The 16,054-nt window shown below is 34.2% G+C and overlaps 1 protein-coding gene across 3 annotated transcripts in view; it reads left to right on the forward strand.

The window, feature by feature from the left end:
- Window positions 1–16,054, forward strand: part of LOC136033005 (DNA polymerase subunit gamma-1-like) — a 118,659-nt gene that overhangs the window by 15,134 nt on the left and 87,471 nt on the right. The window contains exon 1 of one of the 3 annotated variants that reach the window (XM_065713532.1): window positions 7,438–7,520. The exons of 1 other annotated variant lie outside the window; for it this stretch is intronic. The gene's annotated coding sequence lies outside the window, so the exon portion shown is untranslated. Of the gene's footprint in view, window positions 1–7,437; window positions 7,573–16,054 lie in introns of those variants that run through there. One more of the 3 variants, XM_065713533.1, reaches the window with a different exon arrangement.

Genomic DNA, 16,054 nt, shown 5'->3' on the forward strand with positions numbered 1-16,054 from the left:
ATAATTCAGCAGACAAGATAGAAGATCCCAATGGGAGAGGAGAATAAATATTCAAATTCAGGGATGGGATACATGCTCCTGCTCCAGCTTTTTCCCTCTGGACGGATCCATCAGTATATATTTTTCTATAGTTGGGGTAAGCCTTTGAGATGTGTTCAGCCAAAATAGTCTGGATCTCATAATTAGGAATCAAATCTTTACTAATAGAGATAAGTTCTACTTGACAGCTTGGAGGACTCATTTCCCATGGGGGGGACTCAGTAAAGGGATATGCATGAAGCGAATGTTGATTCCAGTTTGGGACCTCCAGTTGAAACTGATTCCATGATGAATGGGCATTGGGACAGGCTGACTTCTCAGCAAAGGTATGTGCAAGCCTGGATTTGCGAGAAATACTTTATCCTTAGACTAGATGCTCTTTCACTTAGGGACACCAATCCCGACAGTGTTCTTAACTTTGACAGAGGAGTATGCTTATGCACACCCAAAGCTATTCGAATAGCAGAATTTTGTAAAGATTCAAGGATTTTGAATGAGGATGGGGGACGAGCTGAAAATATTTGAATCCCATAATCTATATTTGAACGAATATATAATTTGTAAAAATCCAAAATAATCTTTGGGTGACATCCCCACTTACTTCCAGCAAGTCTTTTTAGAATAAAAAGTCTCTGAATAATCAGAGATTTCAAAGAATTAATATGTTCATGCCACTGCATTTTAGAATCCATTAATAAACCAAGTAACTTCACTGAATTGCAATATGGGATCTCCCTTGAGAAAATTGTCAGTGGATTAGGAGGGTCTAGAGTACCATTAGTAAATATAATGGCTTTAGTTTTACTGATTGATATTGGGAAGCCAAATGCTAAAGAGAATCTCTGGACTAGACTTATATCCTGTTAAATAAGGCTTTGAAGAAGGCTAATATCCCTTCCTGACTTCCAAATGATCAAATCATCTGCATAAAGGCCAAATGATGCATGAGATACTTGAAATTCAGAAACATACAAGTTGAATAGAAGAGGACTCAATATTGCACCTTGAGGAAGTCCTCTCGTAATGGGGCATTGCTCACTTCTAGACTGATTTACTTGAACGTAAAAATATCTATCAGTTAGAAAAGACTTTATAAAACTTATAAAAGGATACGGGAAGTCAAGATTTATTAGGATTTCCAATAATTTATTGTGGACTACATTTCCATAGGCATTCGACCAGTCAAACAGAGCAGCCATTGTGACATGTCTTTTTTTGAGGGAGTTACAAACATCAATTTCTAGCCGGGTAATGTTATCTAAAGAGCTATGTCCTTTTCTGAAACCTGTTTGTTCACTAGGAAAGAGATTGTTGACTTCAGAAAACCACTCAATTCTTGATAAGACAAGCCTTTCCAGAACTTTACTAAAGGAAGGTAATACTGATATAGGACGGTAAGACTTGAGATCATTAGATGAATAAGAAGGTTTTAAAGCTGGGAATACCTGAGCAATCTTCCAGGCATCTGGGAACTTTTGACTTGACCAAATAAGATTATAAAGACTTAAGAGGGCTGTATGAAACACCTTTGGGGACTCAAGAATCCACTTCATACAAATACCATCATAACCTGGGGAAGACTTGATGTTAAGAGAATTAAGTGCTACACAAAATTCATCTTGGGAAAAAGGTTTCATCAGAGTACCCTTATAAGAACAGGTAAGAGGGAGATTACAAAAAGGAGGTCGGCTGGGATGAAAATCTGAGCAATCGTTTTTAAAAACATTGGTAAACAGATCTGCCTTCTTTTTATCTGATACAATTGGATATCCATCCTGAATGATATCATATCTACGGTCATCAATAGGCTGCTTTCCACTAATTAGTTGACTAATGAAATTGTTAGCTTTTGAAATTGTGGTTCTAAAACTGATACTTGAGCGTAAATTCAGCCATCTACCCTGTTTAGCTCTCCCACAAACTAGTTTCACCTTAGCACATGACTGCTTATAAGAAATTGCTGTTGACTGAGATGGGTGCTTTTGAAACATTTTACGAGCCTTTCTTTTTTGCCAGAACTGCAACCCTACACTCATCATTCCACCAATTCTTGGGTCTTTTGGAGCCATTGTAAAAACGTACCCTAGTCATTGGAATTGCCGATTTAGCTGACTCCAGCAGAATTGATCTCAAATTAGACTCAATGGCATTAATATCATAATTAGGAGAAACAAAGGAAAAATCTACTTCATTTAATATCTCATGAAAAAGGGACCAATTACCTTTGGAGTTGATAAATGTAGGGACGTAGGGTTTGGGAGTGTAGCATAAATCTTGAAATGATGTAAGAATTGCACAATGATCAGATTGAAGAGACGACACCTTTACCATCTGAACTAAATCATAATATGAAGAAGGACCTAGAAGCAAATCTATAGTTGAGAAAGAGTTAGAAGAAATATTATACCTGGTCTGAAAGTCAAATGGAGTGAAAATCAAGGTGTCAGGAAAATTGGACAATATGTACTCTATTCCTCTTCCTGCTTTGTTGCTACCTGCTGATTGTTCCCAGAGAGGACTGTGGGCATTAAAATCACCAAAAATAAAGGTATTATTACCTGATAATTCTGTTTCCAAGATACTTTGGATGTCCTTACTCCCACATGGATTATAAAAGGATTTTATGGCAAGATGGTTACCATTAGCTAAGGTAATTAATATGCCTACAACATCTATTTCATCCCTGTAGATAGTTAAGGGTTGAGGGGAGTGTTGGATTGAAACATGAACAAAAATTGCCACACCCCCTCCCTTTCTGTTAGTTGATCTATCCTTCCTGTAGCACTTGTACCCAGGCATTTTGATTTTCTTATACTGATGAAGATTAGTCTCTTGTAGACAAATAATTCCAATTCTCTTATCATTTGCACATTGGATAAGATCAGCAAGTTTATTTGAATTTAAAGAGACGCAATTCCATTGTAGGATCTGTAGCTTAGTTAACATAGGAAGGGTTGAATAGATGACCTGCATGATATTTTGTGAGAATGGATGATAATTCTGTTCCTATTTCATTGAAAATAGAATTGGAAAAGTAGTATTCTGCAATTTCTTTTGTAATACTTGCTTTTTTATCTTTAGCCATATTTGATTGTAATATTAGGTCCACTGATGCAACATATTTAATTAAATTAGTAATATGAGGTCCAACTCTATCTTGCATAGTTATGGCTTGAGTAGAAATATTAGGAAAAGCTGCCACTCTTTCAGACCAAGATTTAGGCTTAGTTTTAGGATTGTTGAGGGATGGACTAGCTTCAGCCACCTTGGGATGCTCCTTAGCCAATGGAGGGTAAGAAGTCTCAGTAGGAGGTATGAGTGCCTGATTTGGGTGGTTCTTGTGGACCTGTAGCCAGGGTTTTTGAGGAAGGGCTAAATTCCCTTCTTTGGCCTCATTAACTCTTGGACCTGATGGTACTTTGGACCGCTTGGCCAGCTCCATTGCAGCTATTGGGAAAGGAACATTTTCTTGAAGAGCAATCTTTAAAACTTTAGCTCGTTGAACATATTTAGGACATGAATTGTGATCTGTTGATTGATGTCTACCATCACAGTTTGTACATTTAGGCACTTCAGTGCATCTACTTTCTGTAGACAAGGAGTGATTACCAAGGCAATTAGGGCACCCTGGCACAGAAGAAGAACAATACTTAGATGAGTGACCAAGCTTAAAACATTTTGAGCATTGAAGAGGTTTTTCTTGGTATATTTTATGAGCTTTTTGCTGACCAAAAAGGAATACTGAGTCAAATTGGGAACTAGCAGGTAAGATAAAGAGAACACTCTTACTACTTCTTGTTCCCTTAGAATCTAGTTTGCCCATACGATGAACATCCAGAACCTCCAGCATTTCCCCCTTATTGTTCATAAGGCCATCTTTCAAGTCGTCATTTGACAGTTCCAATGGTATGTTGTACAATACTATTTTCTGAGAATTTTTCAGGGTTGGTTTCCACCATTCAGGTGTAACAGGGATATTGCCAATTTTATTTAGGCTAAGGGCTTTGTAGGCTTCATTTCTGTCAAGAAACATAACCATTAGTGAACCATCTCTGTTCACATTCACAGTGAAGCTGCATCTAAAAGTTTTGAAAAGATTCATTCTAATGTTAGTAATATTTTTGATAGAGAAAGATTGATCTTTTACTGTTGGAGTAAATAGGATAATGGATTTGTCCTTTATCTCCACAGCTGGATTTGGGTTTGAGAGTCCCATTATTTCAGGAGGACTCATAGAAGGTTTTTTTCGTTTCTGTTTTCTGCCTACTGTCTGAAAATCCTCATTTAGCAGGTTGTCAGTTTCAGAGATTGGTGGCTCAGAGACAGTAATCATGGTTTCATTCAGGCTATCATCATTGGACATACAACAATAGGAATATCAGCTTCTGATAACCAATTAGATGTTTGGCCCCCTTCCCTGAGGGGGCTAGAAGTGTTAGGAAACATTGGGTTCAGGAAAGGGAAATTCCAGAAACTCTAACCACGCAATAGATTTGTATGAAAAGGCAAAATAATACTTCTCAAACAAAAGGAGTAGCAAGAGCTTTACTTCCTTTCACTCAGAAAATAAATGAAATCAATAATATAAATTTTTCATCAATTGATTTCTTCTTTTCTTCCTTTACGGATGTTTTACGGATGTTTTATGTTTGAAATTCTTTGCCCAAACCGACAAGTAAAAAGAGTGTTTTCGCGAACCAGTTTTGTTTGAGCTCAACCATGGGTGTGTTCCAGCTGACGATTTTTCAGTAACTGCAGTAACTGCGCGGTAACTGCCCATTTCTAACTGCGGTAGAGCCAGTGGGAACGGCACAGTAAGCTGAGTAGCAGTAGCGTCATTTTCGAATTAAACGCACGTGTTTAAATTTAAGGGACAGTTTAATGCTGATTAGTATAATTCTTTATTCCTTCTGTTTCAGAGCATTTAGAGAGGTTCTAAGCCAACCATGGGCATTTGGCTGTCACAAATGATTTTGCTCAAATGAGCTGGTGAAAAATAAATAGATCATATACTTTTTCTCTTTTTATTATTTGAAGACAAGAATATCACATAACTAAGCATTCAAATAGCTTGATTGTATCTTAAGCATATACAATCCCTGATGGAGTTTTGTTGATACCTGTCTTAAATTGATTTGTCTAAATAAAATGGGCCTATAGCATTTACAGGATAGTAGTGGGACAACTATAGCAATTTTTTTTTCAATATTCTACTTTTTTTAAAATAATTATTGTTCTCTGGTCAAATTTGTGTTCCTTGCTAAGTGGCAGGCACTTTGGGCTGGAATGCTTTGTCCAAGGGGTACAGGTTTAATTCCTGGCATGGTCAGTTTATTTTGTTTTGGATAGGGGTTGGTGATATGACTAACCTCAGCTAGAATTGGCCTAACTTTAAATGAGTACAGATGGAAATCTAGGGACAATAGGAAGGAAGGAAGGGCATGCAAGAGCATAGGCTGGCTGGTCCCTAGCTTCCTATTGCACTACCTGGCTAAAGGACCACCAGGTCCTTTACTGGCCTACTGACTTAAGAGTGTGGATCATGAGAGACAGCTTGTGAATATAATTGGGGTGAATGTTCTGCAAGATTAAAAAAATTTATGACTGTTGCTCAGGTTGGCAACTGAACACAGAAGTATAATTTTTTTATTTGTTTTTCTTTGTGACTATCATGCTTATTTAATGTCCAGTATTTTAAAGTTAATCTTCTTTAATTTGTCTTTAATTGCCATGGCCCTAGGGCTTAAATACAATAAAACCTACTTATATCCATTGATTTTCTTTAAATAGATAGTAGCTCTATGTTTCCTAGCTTCAGTAAATTTAAATGTAATTGTGAGACCAGGGATTACAAAGTAGGTGAAAACTTGCAAATGAACCTCTGGTATCAATAAAAATTTGTAAGAAATGGATATCAATTTAAAGATTAAAAAACTGTTAGAAAATAAAGAAGACAAATGAATAAACAAAAGTACCCCTTTGCAACCATTTAATGAATTGTCACAAATATAGGTCACCCTTAAGATTGAAATGAACAAAGCTTCAATTATGAATCCATTTTCCTTTAAACAGACTGAAGGGGCAAACCTCCAAGCTTTGACAAATTCAATCTCACTTTTGGGCATTCTCACCTTTCCTTTTCAGAGGAAACTTTCTTTGGATGTTTCCCATCCAACTAAAAACAACACGGATGGCATCAGGTACAAGTGACCTTCTACTTAGCCTACATACCAAAGGGAAAAGCATGCATCTCTATACTGTAATTTACCTCCAACCTGCCTAATGTGCAAATATATAGCCAAAATTATGTAGTTCCAATGTATTCTTTCACCTGTTACCTTTTCCCCCATTCTTGCTTTGTTTACAGTTGCTTCAATTAACAGGGAGTTAAAGGTTGAGGGATAGATTGGCAGAATCAATGGGAAACATGTAACTTCTGCTATAAATATTTTTGAAGGTCATCAAAGATCAAGGCCCTCTAGAGCAAGAATGAGTAGAGATGTGTACCTTGAAATACCCTCCCAGGACATACTTTAGCCTGTAGACCCATCCCTGAAAGTTTCATTTTCCTAACCTAACCCATTTCAGTGATAGCAAGAAGTCAATCAACTAGAATTTTACTGGATAAAATTACCATCCTTTGGAATAGACTCTGAATAGTCTACCCTAGCCTACTTCTTCAATAGGATTAAAGACAGTCACAGAATAATGATTTGGCAGCCCATAAATCCTCGACTTATCTGTAATACTTCACCTAGGCCTGTTTACAGAGCCTAAAAGGAGTTAATGCTTAAAATGCTACCATGTGGCAATTTAATGGAGCCTCAATGTTACCTGGAAGAAGTCAATCCTTAGAATGATTCCAAATGGCAATTTAAGGTAATAATTTTGCCTGGATATGCCAGAAAACATTGAAAACTTAAATTAAATAATAAGTTTTTCATTGATTTAACCTACTTGCTAATAGATAGCCTACTACTCAGGGTGTCCTTTAATGTTGATCCCAAAATATGGTGATTTACTAACCTGGCACAGATCCCTCTTTCTTTTGCAAAATCATTGTCCCACCTTCTTCCAAGCAAATAACTTCATATTCCATTACTTCATTCTTGTCCATATTTATTTTTTGTTGAATGAGATTTTTATTGAAGAAGGTGAATTATGTACTTACTGCGCTAACCATTCTTTTGAGCACGGTAAGAAAATCACTTACTGCGGTTACTGCCGGCAGTAACTATTCTCGTTCCCAGTGGGTTGGGCAGTAACCATTTTCTCGCTAGGAACGGAAATAGTAACCATTCGGTTACTACAGTAAGTCCCTGGAACACACCCATGTAATTTTTTTCCGTTTTTGCGTTAAACATACAAGCTGGTTAAACCAAAGCTGTCATTGGTTAAACCAGCTGGTTGACGCGAAAAAAGGCCTAAAATTTCCATGTAAACCGGCAAAATTATTCAAGTTTAAAAAATACTGAAAAAAGGTAGAAGAATGAATTTTTACTGATCTTAGGTCTCGCTTTGGAGAATGAAACTGTAAAGAATGGATTTATATATTAAATTTTCCAGTTTTAAAAACCTCTTGTCAGGTTTAGCTTAGAATGCTCTTCAATTGAAGTCAAGATTCTGTAAATAAATAGCCTATAAGTAAAAATCCTATAATTCAGGAATCAGGTGACACATGTGGAAAAAAATCAAAGTTATAATTCAATAGTCTTTCCAAATGTGGTAGGCTAATTGCTGCAACTGCAACTGCCTCTTCCCCTAATGACTATATAGGGTAAAATTCTAGAGGAACTACTTTTTCTATCTTAGAAAGGGGTTACTTGAGGTAAAAGAAATTTTAAGTAGGCTAATGATAAAATTCTAGTTAATTGACTTCTTGCTATCTCAGAAAGGGTTTAGGTTTGGAAAATGAAACTTTCAGGGATGGGTCTACAGGCTAAAGTATGTCCCAGGAAGGTATTTTAAAGTACCCACCTCCACTCCTTCTCCCTCCAGAGGGTCCTGAGATTTGCCTACATGACAGGTCTATACCTATTGAAATTTTGACAAAACAACATTCTACCTTAATTTTAAGTTACTAGTTGCTTTTTTTCTGCCTTTAGTTCTGAAAATGCAATTCCTGTTATTTGAGTAGAATTTTGAACCATATCAACATTTTTTTCAAAATTTAGGAAATGTATTTGCATATCTTTTAAACCTTATAAAATGGAGTTGAGCAAAGTTATGAAGCTGAAAACAATTTTGTTGTACTTGAATTAAGCAGAAGATCTATTTTGCAAGGTTTCACTTTTATAACACACATATTTTTAAAGGTCATCAAAGGTCAAGGCCCTCTAGAGGGAGAAGGAGTGGAGGTAGTTAATTCAAAATACCTTCTTGGGACATACTTTAGTCTGTAGATTCATCCCCAAAAGTTTCATTTTCCTAACCTAAACCCTTTCTGAGATAGCAAGAAGTCAATTAACTAGAATTTTACCTTAAGTAATGAATCCAGGGCCAAAAACATATTCTAGGAAAGTATTGTCAAGATTCTATGTTAATCCTCTTCTGATTTTGGCATAGATGCACAAACAGTCCACTGCATAAAGAGCACTAAGTGCTCTTAGAGTACTGCATAAAGTCCACTGCATAAAGAGCACTTCTACAGACTTTTTGCTTCAGTGGTCATTCTTAAAGAATTGGGACAAAACTTAAGATTTAGTGTAAAGAGCGAGGTATTAACAAGGGTACAAACCCCCTTGTACACATAATAAAAATATAAGAATATAAAAGTTTGTTATGTAAGTTAATTCTTAAGTTACGCATATTTGAGAATCCCTGTTGACATGATCCATCTTGATTTTTCAAAAGCATTTGACAAAGTTTGTCATAGGAGAATTGAGTTTAAGCTACAATCTATTGGTTTAGAGGAAAAAAATTCTTAAATAGATTCTGGATTTCTTGAGGAATCATGTTTAGCATGTAAGACTGTTTAATGCAGATGGCAATCCTATTCTCTCCTCCTCTCAAAATGTTATCAGTGGGGTTCCACAGGGTAGTGTTTTTGGTCCCACCATGTTCAATATTTTCATAAACAATGCTCCTCTAGCACTTAAAAGCAGGATGACACTATATGCTGATGATTCCAAGGTAATTGGTCCAGCTAGCACTCTTGAGGATACTTCCCAACTTCAGAAAGACCTTGATCTCCTTAACATGTGGGCAAAATCCTGGCTACTCATTTTCAATGTGTCAAAATGTCATGTTTTACACTTTGGGCACAAGAATATCAACACAACTTATTCTCTTTACAGTCAATCCCTTTCTCCAGTGTTGGAAGAATGTGACCTAGGAGTAATTGTTGACAATCACCTTAAATTTAGCACTCATGCAAAGAAGGCAGCAGAATCAGCTAGCTCATCACTAGGGCTCATAAAAAAAACAATATCCCCCTGTTCTCCTAAAATTCCGAGCCTTTTGTATAAAGGACTTGTTTGGCCAAGACTTGAGACAGGCATGGTCCTTGCATCCCCCTTTTTCAAAAAAGATGTTAAAATTCTAGAAGATGTAAATCTGGTTAATAAACTTATTAATTCAAAAGCACTTCCTGATCTTCTTCCTCTGGTGTCTCAGGACTCCTGTACAAGGGGACATAACTTGCAGTTATTCAGGCATTTCTCCTCAAAGTGGCAACACACCCATTTTCTTACCAACCGTGTTGCCAACCTCTAGAACAAATTACTGCCAGTTACCATTGCTGCCCAAACCACAGACAGCTTTAAGAACCATCTTGACAACAAATGGTCAGCAAAAGAATGGAAGTATAAATGGAAAGCACTCAAATCAGCAACATCAAACCACTAGTCAAGTGTATGTATTCAACTATGTGTCATGTATTATCAACTCTGGAGTTTCTACAAGGAAAAATCCTTAGATTGTTCCAAGCTGCAATTTAAGGTAATCTGCAATTATATATCCAGAATTGCATCCTGAATCTAAGTATAACATCATTTGCATCACAGATGAACTTTACCCCCACCAATAAATATATCCAAATCAGGGTATAGAATATACTTGCTCAACATAGGGATGGGGGAAAAGTTCATTTGTGATGCAAATGAAGGTTATATTTAGTTTCAGAATGCAATTCTGGGTATATATATTTGCAAATTAAGGGGTGGAGTATATGCTCTATTAATATATAGGCTCTAAGAAATTCATGAATTTCTTAGAAAAACAAGGAAAGAAGTGAAGATAAAGGTTCTTCTACTGCAACATATATTAAGTAGGATTATTGTGCATTTTACAAAGTAAGAATTGTGCTCTTAACATGTCTCCTTATATGATGGACTGCTTACACATCTGTACCTTGATTTCTAAATCTTAAAAGATTGCTTATTTGACAGATTTATATCTTTTAGAATTTTGACAAAACCACATTTTGCCTCAATTTTCATTTTTTTTTCTGTGTTTTTTGTTCTAAAAATGTAATTTTTGTTATTTCAATAACATTTTAAGCCATATCAATTGTTTTTTTTCTAAATATTTATTTATAAATACTTTTTTCCTAAGTATTTGCAAATTTTTAAAACCTCATAAACTGGGACTGAGCAAAACTGTGAAGCTGAAAGCACTTTTCTTGTGCTTTATTTGAGGAGATTCATTTTGCAAGGTTTCACATTTATAACACAAAGATTTCAAAAGGTAATTGGTAACTGTCCTCTAAAGGGAGAGGTAGCTACTTTAAAATACCTTCCCAGGACGTAGTATAGAGGTAAATTTGCAATTGTGTATATAACTTTGCTATCATGAACATTGTATGCCTTTTTTTATGCTCTTTAATAATTCAATAATCACTTTTGGGGGCTAATTGCATCTTGAGCCCTTAGTGGAACCCAAAAGGTATTTGGTTTTTGTAACCACATGGAGTGAAAAGGAGTTAAAAACATATCACTAGATCATAAATAAGTTGTTCAAGAGCAGTATATTCCAAAAATACTTATTTATAACAGTTCAAACCTCGTTTATTAGATCACTCAAATATAAATTGTTATCCTATCATTTCAATTTAAGTGTACATTTTTTGAATGCTGTTGACTAAAATTAACACTAAAACTTATGATTTAAAACTTTGCTGTCAACAATCCATGGTATATTCCAATTCAGGGTATATCTTTGCACATCAGAAGGGGGGGGGGAGGTAAAGTTCATGGTAAAGTTGCATGGGTTATATAACTTAGCTAGGATGAAAGTAAAAATATAATTGGATTCTTTTTTATGCTCTTTCATATTTCATATAAAATACCTTGGGGCCCCTTTAACGGCTCAAGATGCAATTAGCATCAGAAGCAATTACTGAATTATGAAAGACCATAAAAAAAAGACATCAAATGACATTTTCACTTTCATTGTAGCTAAATTATATAGCCAACTACAAATTTACCACTATAGATTCATCCCTGAAAGTTTCATTTTGCTAAACTAATCCCTTTCTAAGATAGCAAAAACAAGAATGTCTAGTATTTTACCATATACACCCATGAGACTTTGCACTACTGTTTAGGTAAATATGTACAAATTTTCCATAAAATCGAGCAATATGGCTTTATGAATAATATAAGTGATTGTCTTAAGTATTAACATCTTTCCAAATACAATGGCTGTTATCATGACAAATTGCAATCCAGCCCTCCTCCCTCTTAGTTAGTTGGCCAGATATAGCCCTAGGCAACACAAAAACTTCTAAAGAAAACACTGTAATAAATAATTGCTTTGCCAATCATGCAACAAGAACCACAATCTGGGAAAATTCTATGTGGGGGGGGGGGGCTTTTTGCTTCCTTGGAAAATAGATTGGATTAGGAGAATAGAGTTTTCAGGACTGATTTCAGAGCCTAAATTATGTATTGATTAAGTGTTCCCAAGCTGTTACCTTTATAATCCTTCCCATTTTACTTTGGCTTAGAATTGTGCATGCAAGATAGGCTACTTATTATGAGAATTTAGACAAATATAACACAATTTTACATTTGTGAAGAAGAATGCTTTTCTATTAAATGGTTTTGATTATTATTAGTGATGACAAAAGTGAAATTGAATAGTCTTATACAACTAATCCAATCACGTTAAACTGAAACTCTGTCTATGAAATAGCTTTAACTCAATGTACACTGTAGTATTCATGGTATAACATTAGTGATCAGTTTAAAACAAATCGTTTGAATTCAGGGAAAAAAAAAAGCATGAATGGGTTAACGTTGTTATACCCAATAGGTTGTATTATGAAGAGGGTTTAAATCATTTCTTAACTGATTATTTTAATTCACCCTTAGATCAATGCTCAATTAGTATATCATCCAATCTAGCAACAATGAAATTTGTTACTATTTTGAAAGACATTTATAAATTTCGGATTAATAGTGGTTTATGTTTTATTTACAAGAAATTATTACAGAAATTATTACAAGAAATGATGATAAAATACATATTCACTGCTTACTAGCGGATAGTTCAATCATGAATGGGAATACAACCTCTGATTTGATTGGGAGTTTTCTTCCAAAAACAGAGCCTGGAATGCTACTCTGTGAGATTCCTATAGAAAGGTAACATCTTCCTATCAATCAAAAATAATACATCAATGCGCCAAAAATGACCATACCTGATCAATTAGGTAGGTTAATTGATCTGAATGGAGAGAATATTGAATATGATTTGGATTTGAAAAAAAATTAATGAAACTATTTAATAGAATTTATTTATAATAAATGTTGATTGGTAAAAACAATTATTGTTTACAAGACAGTGTGGTAGTGATATTGGTAGTTTCTTTAAAAAAAACGTCAATTTTCAGTTATTCAAGACGTCCATAAAAATATAAAAGATGAAGCTTGTTCCATGTATAACACTATGATTAAACTTTGACTGGAATTATTTAAAAAAAAGAGTGATTGAATATAGGAAAGATTGGATAAAATAATAAGAGATACTTAAATGAACATCTTGTTGAACAGAGGACTGGATGCAATGATTTTAAACTGCATTCCCGGTGATGATATTGTTGACAATCTCGTGGTAATCGAAGATCAGCCTCCACTGTTTGAAAATCTTTAAAGTTTATTTTATATTTTTTTCTGTGTATAAATTGTAGGTAATCAAGTTGTTGCTCCTTATTGGGAAATATTTGAAAAGCCTAATGTTGATAATTCTACAACCAAATATTAACATACATAAATTAGAGAGAACAATGTGAATGTATCTCAGTAATTAAATTATAATTTCATTTTAAAATATGTGGAATCTTGGATTATTCCAAGTGATAGTTACCTTTATGCAAAAGTGAAAATAACACGATTGGAAGGAATAAATGTGCAAAATAATGATGAAGCTACTTTAACAAATAATGGATTTAATTTGTTCAGAAATGCTCAACAAATTATCAATGGAAAATCTATTGAAAGTGTTGATTATGTAGGTATAACAACTACTGTTAAAAATCTATTCGAATTTTCTGATGACTATAGTTGAAGTGCAGCTTCTAATATGTTTTGGTATAAAGATAAAACCCAACCAAAAGTTTCCTTTAAAGCAGAAAATGAATTTGAAAACACTTTTGCACCTTCTGCAGCAAATGGTGGAACCATTACAACAAAACGAAATAACGCCTTCAATTGCGGTTAATTTAAAAGATTTAGGGAAAGAAAAAAAAGTCACGTGGTTAGTTTGCATTTATTTTTATCATGATTATTTGGATTTTTTCAAGATATTAATCGTGTTTTTAGTGGTGTTACACATCAGATTATATTAAAAAGAAACGATTTTTCCAATATAGTTATAATATCTGGAGTTCAAAATTTTAAAGTAGATGTAATGCATTTATCATTGATGTTACCAGTACTACATCTCAGTTTGCTCATAGCAACTCAATTAGAAGCTGGATTAACAAAGAAGGCATAACAATTAAAAGCTGGATTAAGATAGAGCAGCTCATTTGAAATAAGATAGAAAGCATGTAACACATTTAAAAGTGATAAAAAACGGATAAAGAATTAACATAATTAACGTATGCAAAACAATATGGTATTTGACCGTATGAACACTGATAGAATTGAAGTGCAAGTAAACAGATATTAAATGTAAATGTAATGATAAGAAGATAAGATGTAAATGATAAGAAGATTTTAAATGTTTTTTCAGTGATGGTAGTGAAGATTATTCCAACTCTTATCAACGATTTTTACAGTTAGGATATAAATATAAAAATGTTGACAGTGGAAAAATTGTAAGCTGCAATGATTTTAAAACAGTATATCCTTTGTTCTGTTTTGATGTTTCAAAGCATGCATAAAATGGACCAACTGTTGATATAGAAACTAAACTTTTATTAGATCAAGTACCTGCGAATCCATATAACATTTATTGTGTTATATATTCAGAAAGAAAAGCAATTATATAAGTTATTTACGATTTGGAATTTTTTTAAATAATATTATTTACTAATAAATGGAGAAACGTTTAAGCTAAACAGAAATGGATATCATCATAATCGAAAAAAATATAAATTTTTAGATATTGATATCCAACTATCCACTAAATATTAAATTATTGCATTTTATCGGTAATATAAGAATAATGGAATATAATTAAACTCTTATTTCACAAATTAATTAAATTCTTATGTCACGAGACCTGTTTTGGTCTGAAAGCCCATGATGGGAAATTGTAAAAATGTTGTAAATCTTAATTTAAAAGGGTATGAATTCAATTGAAAATGGGATATGTTGATGGGGTGATCAAGGTGAGGCCTAGAATCCGCGTTTAAATTGCGAAAAAAATTATAAAATGAGGCCAAATTTGATTTCCAAGGACCTGTGTTCATTTTGAATTCAGGGATGGAAGTTGTAAAAATGCTGGAAATTTTCGTTTAAAATAATGCAAATTTGACTGAAAAGGGTGTAAATTTAATTGATTTGATGAGCGGCCCAGAACATACATTTAGTATTGGCATTGACTTTTATTTGCTACTACCAAACTGTGCCAATCTGGAACAATAATTAAAAATCAAGACCAATACATAGAAGTTCAGTTGAGCTCATAAAAATCAAGTCCATACTCTAGAAATGAAGACCAGTCAATCGAAGTCATAACCAATACATAGAAATCCGGACTAATCTGTAGAAACCATAAGTAATACATAGAAATCCACACAAATTCATAATAATCAGGGTTCAACCCTAGAGATCCAGACCAAACCAAAGAAATAAGGACAAAACTGTAGAAATCAAGACCAGTCCATACAAACCCAGAAAAATCCCATCCCATAGAAATCATAACCAATACAAATAAATACAAATGACTTCATAAAAACCAGGGCCAACCCTAGATATCCAGACCAGACCTTAGCCATCCAAGACCAATTCGAAGAATCAAGAGACCAATATCTAGAAATCCAGAACAATCCTTAGAAATCATGACTAGTGCATAGAAATCCATTCCAAACCACAAAAATCAATACTAAACTGTGGAAATCAAGGTCAACCTCTAAAAATTATGACCAACCCGAGGAAATCAAGAGATCAATATGTAGAAATCTAGATAAAATCCTACAAATCCAGACCAAACCATAGAAATCAAGAGACCAATGCATATAAATCCAGACCAAACCATAGACATCAAGACCAATCTGAAATAATCAAGAGATCAGTATGTAGAAATACAGAACAATACTTAGAAATCAAGACCAATACATAAAAATTCAAGAGAACTTATAAAAATCACAACAAAACTGTAGAAATCAAGACCGGTCCATAAAAATCACATAGATATCATAACCAATGCATAGAAATACAGGGGGATTCGTGGAAATCATACTCAATGCATAAAAATCCAGACAAACTCATAAAAATCGAGACAAATCCAAAAGATCGAGACCACACTGTAGAAATCATGGTCTATCTCTGAGAATCATGACCAATACTTGGAAATCAAGACGAATTTATAAAAATCAAGACCAAACTGTAGAAATCAAGGCTAA

This window comes from Artemia franciscana, chromosome 11, assembly GCF_032884065.1.
Source record: "Artemia franciscana chromosome 11, ASM3288406v1, whole genome shotgun sequence".
Lineage (NCBI taxonomy): Eukaryota > Metazoa > Arthropoda > Branchiopoda > Anostraca > Artemiidae > Artemia > Artemia franciscana.